Below are 8139 nucleotides of genomic sequence, written 5' to 3'. Positions count from 1 at the left end.
ATGTATGACTTTTTCGCAAAAAGAAGTTTTAAAATTTTTTTTTTTTTTTTTTTTATTAAAATATATTGCCAGAAATGTTCTACTAACTGATAATCATGAAATGAAATCTGGTCAGATCTGCTTGCTCGTGTCCTCATGTTGATTTAATGTCAGTGTCTACGTTAGCCTATACTCCAAGAAAAATTAGATTTAACATACAAAATAATTTGAATATTTCATTGTTGTTGTAATCGATAAACATGGTTTTGTTTCAAGCCGATGAAAACCATCGCCCATTAATAATCATAGTCATCGAAATATTTTAATATTTTCGACTTTCATTACGATACGATAATAATAAACAATTTGCCCTGCTCAACATTGGGGTTACATCAGCTGTAATGTCTTACAAAGAACAGGAAAGTAGTGAATAGTTTGTTTTCGCAGCGCAGCCCTCATAAAATGGAACTGCATTCTGTTATTGGCATCGGATTTGCAGGCTGGTTGCATCTTCACCATTTTCTCCAGCAGAGTAGCCGAGCTGGTGCCAGTTTTCCAGTTATTGCTGCCATCATCCCACTATCGGGATTGCGAGAAACTTTTGTGTCAGCGCCTTATGTTAACGCATCGAGTCATTTTGGCGCATTGTTATTGTCTTATTTTGTAGATGTGCGGTGGCGAAATACTACATAAAGCGATTTGAGACGGCATAGGTATGCCAGTACAGCTGTTAACCTACTGTGTTCATCAATCGGTAGAATGGCATTATAATTACGACATCGCTTGGCATACCGTTTTCATCTGAGCTCAATGGAATTTTCTCGTGTCTCCTTATTAAATCTTTTCTTATTAATGTATTCTCAGCCTACTCGACGAGTTCTTCAATAATGGTTGTCGATTTGTAGTTATAACTTATTTTCTGTCCAATAAAGTAGAAAGCCTAGTTCAATGGAATTTTCAAAGTTCTTATCAGTTCCTTTTATTAATGACGCACGCGGCGATCTGTTCTCCACAGGTTAATGTTATGTCTGACTTGCGAAACCATAACTGTTTGTCCAGCGGCAGTCTGGTTCAATGGAATTTCAGGCCTCTTTCCCTTATCAGTCTGCTGCTTATGCTGGTGACTGTTCCACGCTTTCACCGGTTGGCGTCTGTGAATGTTCATAACTCTACCCTGTCCGCTTGGCAGCTCCAGTCTGGTCGGAATCTGCGTCTCTTTCTGCTCTGTCAAATTATTAATGGGGTTATGTCTGACTTCGGTAGAGTTCCATAACTTAATTGTCCAAAAAGCAGGCCCAGTTCAATGGAATTCAAATTTCTTATCAAAATCTTTTCTTATTGCTGAACTGTCATATCATATCTCATCGGTTGTCCATTTTGCAGAAAGTTACGCTCCCATGTCCAATAGTTTTTAAGGCCTGGTTCCTGACCTTCGCTCTGCCAGCTGGACAGACCAGCGGCGATCTGGGCTCTTCCGTGCTGGTCTGATTTTGTGGTAGAAAGTCCATTGTTTCTGTTCAGACAAAAACATTTCAAGACCGTTGGATCACAGTCTGCAAACCGCTGGAATCGGCTTCTGACTGCCACCAGTCACGACGTCGCCTTCAGCAGCTTGACGTCATTTTTTCGATCGGCGTGGTACCAGGTCGGTCTGTTGCGGGCTCACACAAATATATATATCAATGATTATTTGTCGAGCTAAAACAGGAAACGACTGTAGCAGCAAGAGTTGCTCTTTCCTGCCCGCCACTCTGGTGCAACAAAAGCGTGACAGACAAAAACTCTGAAATTAATTGTTCTCAATTTTTTGTCGTTTCTGGTTTTTGAAAGCTCCTGACTTAAATAATCATTGACCATATATATTTTGTAGTAATTTTTCTTAGACTGTATTTAGAATAGAAATAAAATAAAAAAAAAACCGTATGATCGAAAAAAAATGGCGTCAAAGACTGCTGGGAAAATGACAATCGATGATAATTGGCGAGGTCAAGGAAAGTGATGATTCCGTTTGCTTTGGTTTGCAAGATAATGATCCAACGCATAAATCGAAAGTCTTACAAGAATGTTTTTTGTCTGAACAAATTATGGTAATGGACTTTCCTGCCTAAAGTCCAGACCTTAACCCATTGAAAACCTGTGGGAGAAACTAGATCGCCGCGTAAGACATAGTCACATTAACAATAAGAAAGATTTGATAAGAACTTTGAAAGAGGTCTGGAATTCCATTGAACCAGATACCTTAAGAAAACTATTGGACAAATTAGAGTTATGGACTTTCCTGCCCAAAATCCAGACCTTAACCCCATTGAAAACCTCTGGGAGGAACTAGATCGCCGAGTATGACGAAGTTACGTTAGCAATAAAAAAGATTTGATAAGAATTTTGAACTAGGCCTGGAATTCCATTGAACTAGATACCTTAAGAAAACTTTTGGACAAATTAGAGTTATGGACTTTCCTGCCCAAAGTCCAGACCTTAACCCCATTGAAAACATGTGGGAGGAACTAGATCGCCGCGTAAGACAAAGTCATTTTAGCAATATGAAAGATTTGATAAGAACTTTGAAAGAGGCCTGGAATTCCATTGAACTAGGTACCTTAAGAAAACTATTGGACAAATTAGAGTTATGAACATTCCTGTCTAAAGTTCAGACCTTAACCCCATTGAAAACATGTGGGAGGAACTGGATCGCCGGGTCAGACGAAGTTACATAAGCAATAAGAAAGATTTGATAAGAAATTTGAAAGAGGCCTGGAATTCCATTGAACCAGATACCTTAAGAAAACTTTTGGACAAATTAGAGTTATGGACTTTCCTGCCCAAAGTCCAGACCTTAACCCCATTGAAAACCTGTGGGAGGAATTAGATCGCCGCGTAAGACAAAGTCACATTAGCAATAAGAAAGATTTGATAAGAACTTTGAAAGAGGCCTGGAATTCCATTGAACTAGGCACCTTAAGAAAACTATTGGACAAATTAGAGTTATGGACTTTCCTGCCTAAAGTCCAGAGCTTAACCCCATTGAAAACCTGTGGGAGGAACTAGATCGCCGGGTAAGACGAAGTCACATTAGCAATAAGAAAGATTTAATAAGAATTTTGAAAGAGGCCTGGAATTCCATTGAACCAGATAAGAAAACTATTGGACTCCATGCCAAAGCGATGTCGTGAAGTTATAGCTAATTACTGTTATTCTACCGATTATTAATTTTATTAGGTTAACAACAACTATGTACTTGTAAAAAATGTCTATACCTATGCGGCGGATTCATCTATCCAAAAAAATCCTTTATGGGTATTTCGCCACCGCACTGCTAGAAAAATCTACAAAATAAAATAGACAATAACAATGCATAAAATGGCCTCAGTCCCTGCGTTAGCATAAAAGACGCTATTTTAAAAAGTTTCTCTACTTTTGTCCGATAGTGGAGTTGATAATAGATAATAATAACGATAAGAAACATGGCACCCAGCTGAGAATCTCGAGCTATAAATAAAATAACTGGAAAATGAAATAGTTAAGTGCAAACCAGCCCAGCTGCTTTCACTATATAAATCCGATGCAATTTCTTAGGAATACAGCAAAAAAATCCTTATATAGTGATAGTTCCATTTTCATAGAGATAAACAGAAATAAGTACGGTTCTGGTTTACTTTCACTACTTTCCTTTTTTCGTTCTTTTGTAAATTAGAGACATTTACAGTGTCTGCAACCCCCAGCGAGGAATAATTTGACAGAATAAATTTGTTTATTATTATAATAATGTCGCATCATTATCGTAAATAATAGAAATGAAAGTCGAAAATATTAAAATATTTCGATATTTTATATATGATTATTAATGGAGGCATTGGACTGCATCATAAACAATCAACCCACAGAGCAAAACCATGGTTTTACATCGATTACAACACAACAATATTGCAAATATTCAAAATTATTTTTTATTATGTTAAATCTAAATTTTTCTTAGATTGTATAGGTATAGCATCTAGACACTCTATTTTATCGGTATTAGGAATCCAACATGAAACATAGTTTTACGTCATTTGAGGGCAAAGAGAATAAGATCTATTAGGTTTCATTTCATGATTATCAGTTAGTAGAACATTTCTGGCAATATATTTTAATAAATCTACGAAATTGGACGATGACAAAAATTCACCATTTTAAAACCTTTTTACTTGGCGAAAAAAAAGGGGGTCGAAATATACCATCCTTAAAATATTTGCACTTGCTTAAAACTCACCCTGTATACCAATAAATAAAAATCTGCAAATATTTAAAAATAAAAAGTTTAGCAAAATCTTTTTGTCGCCAATTTTAATGGCTGATGAAATCAACTAAAACTAGACACTATTATTCTGACAATTTACTATCATTAGAAAGCTACACTAATTTATGCTATAGTTGGTTATCCTTTTGAAAACCAAAAGATTTATTAAACTTTAGAGTGAAATCCACATATTTAATAGCATTACGTAAGATTCGTTCAAAGTTAACGGATATTAACAAAATAGGATATCAATATCATTTTTTAACAATTTTAGAAACCTTATATGCCTTTCGTGATATTAAATTTAATATGAGGAAGAGATTTGGATAATTATTAATTTATTTAGTATTTCCTTTCATTCGTATTATTTTATATTCGTGTTTCTTTATGTATATGTGAATGACTTCCTCGTACATTTAATACAATAATATTTGAAAGTGCAGCATAGTTCCGTTTTTATGTTAAATAAATTGTAGTAAAAAGCCTTTAGTGATTTAATTTTTTCCATAACTGTTAAAATTGCCTCATATCTATCAAAATAGTAGATAAAATATTACTTTAACCGCAAGTGTAGATTAAATGGTACTTTAACAATGAGGATAGGTTAAAAACTGTATTTCTTCTCGCCCGTTTTTTAATTGCTTCTATTTTTAGAAAATTTTGTGTTCCTTTTCATAAATTATTCGGGATTTAAATGGAAGTAGTTTGGATATGGCATTTGTCGCCTCAGCCTGAATATCTGTTGGTAATTTACTTATTTCGTTTTGAGCCATTTCTGGCTCCAATTCAATCAGCAATCGATACGAAAGAGAATTAAAAATATTGACTCAAAACTGACAACTAAAGAGACAGCTTTATTCATTTGTCAAATTACATAGAAACCAACGCGAACTCAGCACAATATTTTTCTACTCGTAATAAATTCCTTTGAAATAATAATTTCTGAATATTTTTAAAACGTAAACTGGCTATGGAAAAAAATATTGTTTTATACACGACGATAAAATTGCATTATCGTCTTGTATAAAAAAAAATAACTATTATTCAACTGCAATTTATTTTCAGTTAGTTCGTTTTGTTTTGTATTATTATTTGATAACTGCTTCTAAATATTTCTTCTGAAACGGTTATGCAAAACCTGCATAATTGATTGCTGTTTTCATTGAAAATGTAACAATCAATCTATCAAAAGATTGCGATACGGCGGTGATGATGCAAACATTTACGGTATGCGATGTGCATCAACAACCAACCGTTCTAGATTCTTTTCCCTGATATATACCGAGTGTTACATACAAGTTTTCATGTTAATTATACCAAAATAATTTTATTTACCACATTTTTTTTTGTATTAATATTGTTTTGACTATAGATGTGTATAGCAAGAGGGAAACCAAGAGTTCTTAGTCTAGAGCAATGCATTTCAATGGCCATTTAACGTTTTATGTGAAACTGGCTAGGTATTTTTACACAAATGAAGAAGGAAATTAAATATAAAGAATTATACTATATCCGTATAGTAGCACATTTTTAGATAACTTTTTTATTTTTAAGATTTTGATCGTCAAACATCAACAAAATATTCCTTATGTTTGAACTAAATTTTCTCGAAAATAAAGAGATAATTTATGGCAAATGCTGAAGTCCTGCAAATCGTAATGAGGCCTTAATCAAAGCACCCGTGTTTGGAATTTTAGGTACGAACAGTACAGCCGTGGCTAACGTCATATTCAAGGCCTGACTATTTTGACAGTTCTACCGAAGTGGTCGAGAATTAGTAGTCGTAAACAAACCAATTGTTTTCATTAGTTTCGCAACAAATCTGTGTTTTTTACGCGTTTCTATGCTAATAAAATTATACTAAATAATTTTGAGTGAATAGTGAACTATCTAGATCCGATTCATAACATCGTACCCGCGAAAAAAAACATACTTTCGGTAAAAATTATAGTAACACCGGCGATACCGGCTAAACAGTTGTCGTTTCTTTATTTTTACTTTGTGAAATAAAAAATGCCGCGACATTGTTCTGTGCCTGTGCCTTGTAGCAGCAATGATAATAAGTACTCAGGATCTGTCTACATTCTCTTTCCCAACAATATTAACTGTAACTAAGTCACGTCCAAAACCTACAGAAGATGCTGTGCCTACAATTTTCCAAATCAACCCTCTTATATGACTGTGCATGTTCCCCATAAGAGAAAAACATCCCGATGAAAAGAAAACAAGATTTGGAAATTCAGGATGAAAATAAATATTGAAAATTATTATTATTATTATGAAATGGCATTATATTTTAAAGAAATTAAATGAATTGTACTTTATTTCAGTATTTTATATATAAAAAAAAATATCTTTATCTTTTTATTTACGATTTATGGAAATAGTTACTTGAACATCGAACTACAAATTACTTAATGATAATAGTTAATTCTACCTTGATATCCACATTTTTAAATATGTTAGGCAAATTTACAATTGTTTTTAACTAAACTTTAAAATGTATTCTGCCCTTATCGTATATAATACATTTTCTTAACTTGTCGATAAAGTATAGTTTTCAAATTTTTAATATTTGGAAACTTTATCTTAACGTATATTATTACTAGCTGCTAAATACTCGCTAACGCAATTTTAGGACATGCTTTTTTATTATCTGGATTTTATTCTGTTCATCTTATGCTGTTGTTCATTTCATATTAATATTCGTGTTTTAGATCTAAATTTTAATGCTATTCAATTACTTTAACGCGATAAAAGTTAATGTTATTTTTAATACCTTTGTGTATAATATTTTTCATATTTATATCTGGCAAAGCTATCAATAAATACTATTATTTATGCAAAAACTATATGCAGTACCATATGGCACAATTCAAAAGCCCGACTATTGCGGTGACGTCACAAATCGATGTCTCTGGCCTGTATCTCATGTTGGTTATGATACGATCCTTGTTAATAACCTTTTTCAATTAATCTGTGGCAAACTAGAATTTTTCAGTATATAATGTATGTCTATCAATATAATTCGTCTAACAACACCGCGTTGAGAGAAAAATGAAAGAAATGATACGTTATGCAACCAAGTGCATCTACGTCTGTCATTACTTGGTCAATGACTATGGGACGGTCTGACATAGATACCATACACCTTCACCCGTCTGAATGCAGTCGTAATTACTTAATATTTACGATTACCCATGTTAATTCTTGAGATTACCAAGCCAATCTGTGATCAATTATACTCTTTTGAAGTTTATCCATTCACAAGATCCTTCATTCACCAGAGACCCATAATTTAGTCTTCTTTCCTTTATAGGTCAAACAATTAAACTGAAATTAGATTACAATAAGAACTAGTTTAAAGGACTTGTTTTAAACTGGTTTGTATATTAGGAAGTTCTAAAAATGTTTTTGTTAAATTAAAAATTTATATAAATCAATAAGTTGTATGTGTGTGTGACCTTTAGTAAGGAAAATCCTGATGTATATATCCAAAATGTCATAAATTAAATGCAGGCACTGTTTGACATTGACACGGTTTTAGGGGAGCGGTATGTATATACAGGGTGAGTCAACGTAGTACTACAATGAATTTCCATGTGACATCTATAGTATATAAGAAGGGATTTTTCGAAATTCCAGTTCCAAGGGGGAGAAACCACCCTTGAAATATTACAATATAAGAAAAATCATAATACAGCATTTAAAAGAGACAATATAAAATTACCAGTGTTTTTTGTGAACATAATTTAACAATATGGTGCAAATATATGTTTTGTATTTATTGAATCTCCCTGTATAATAAAACCTATGCCGGTAGTGATTGTTGTTATATACATACAAAGAACAGTAGCAAGGCGTGGTATCAATATCATATAAAG

General features: G+C 33.3%; 1 protein-coding gene across 2 annotated transcripts in view; it reads right to left on the bottom strand.

Moving 5' to 3' along the window:
• The window catches only part of LOC115877115 (myelin regulatory factor), a 58668-nt gene that overhangs the window by 20912 nt on the left and 29617 nt on the right, over positions 1–8139 (bottom strand). The gene's annotated exons all lie outside the window — the stretch shown is intronic.

This window comes from Sitophilus oryzae, unplaced genomic scaffold (assembly GCF_002938485.1).
Source record: "Sitophilus oryzae breed Bouriz unplaced genomic scaffold, Soryzae_2.0 scaffold_1442_pilon_pilon, whole genome shotgun sequence".
In the NCBI taxonomy this organism is placed as follows: Eukaryota; Metazoa; Arthropoda; class Insecta; order Coleoptera; family Curculionidae; genus Sitophilus; species Sitophilus oryzae.
The sequence above is the reverse complement of the archived record's forward strand: the minus strand, read 5'-3'. Positions and strand labels throughout refer to the sequence as shown.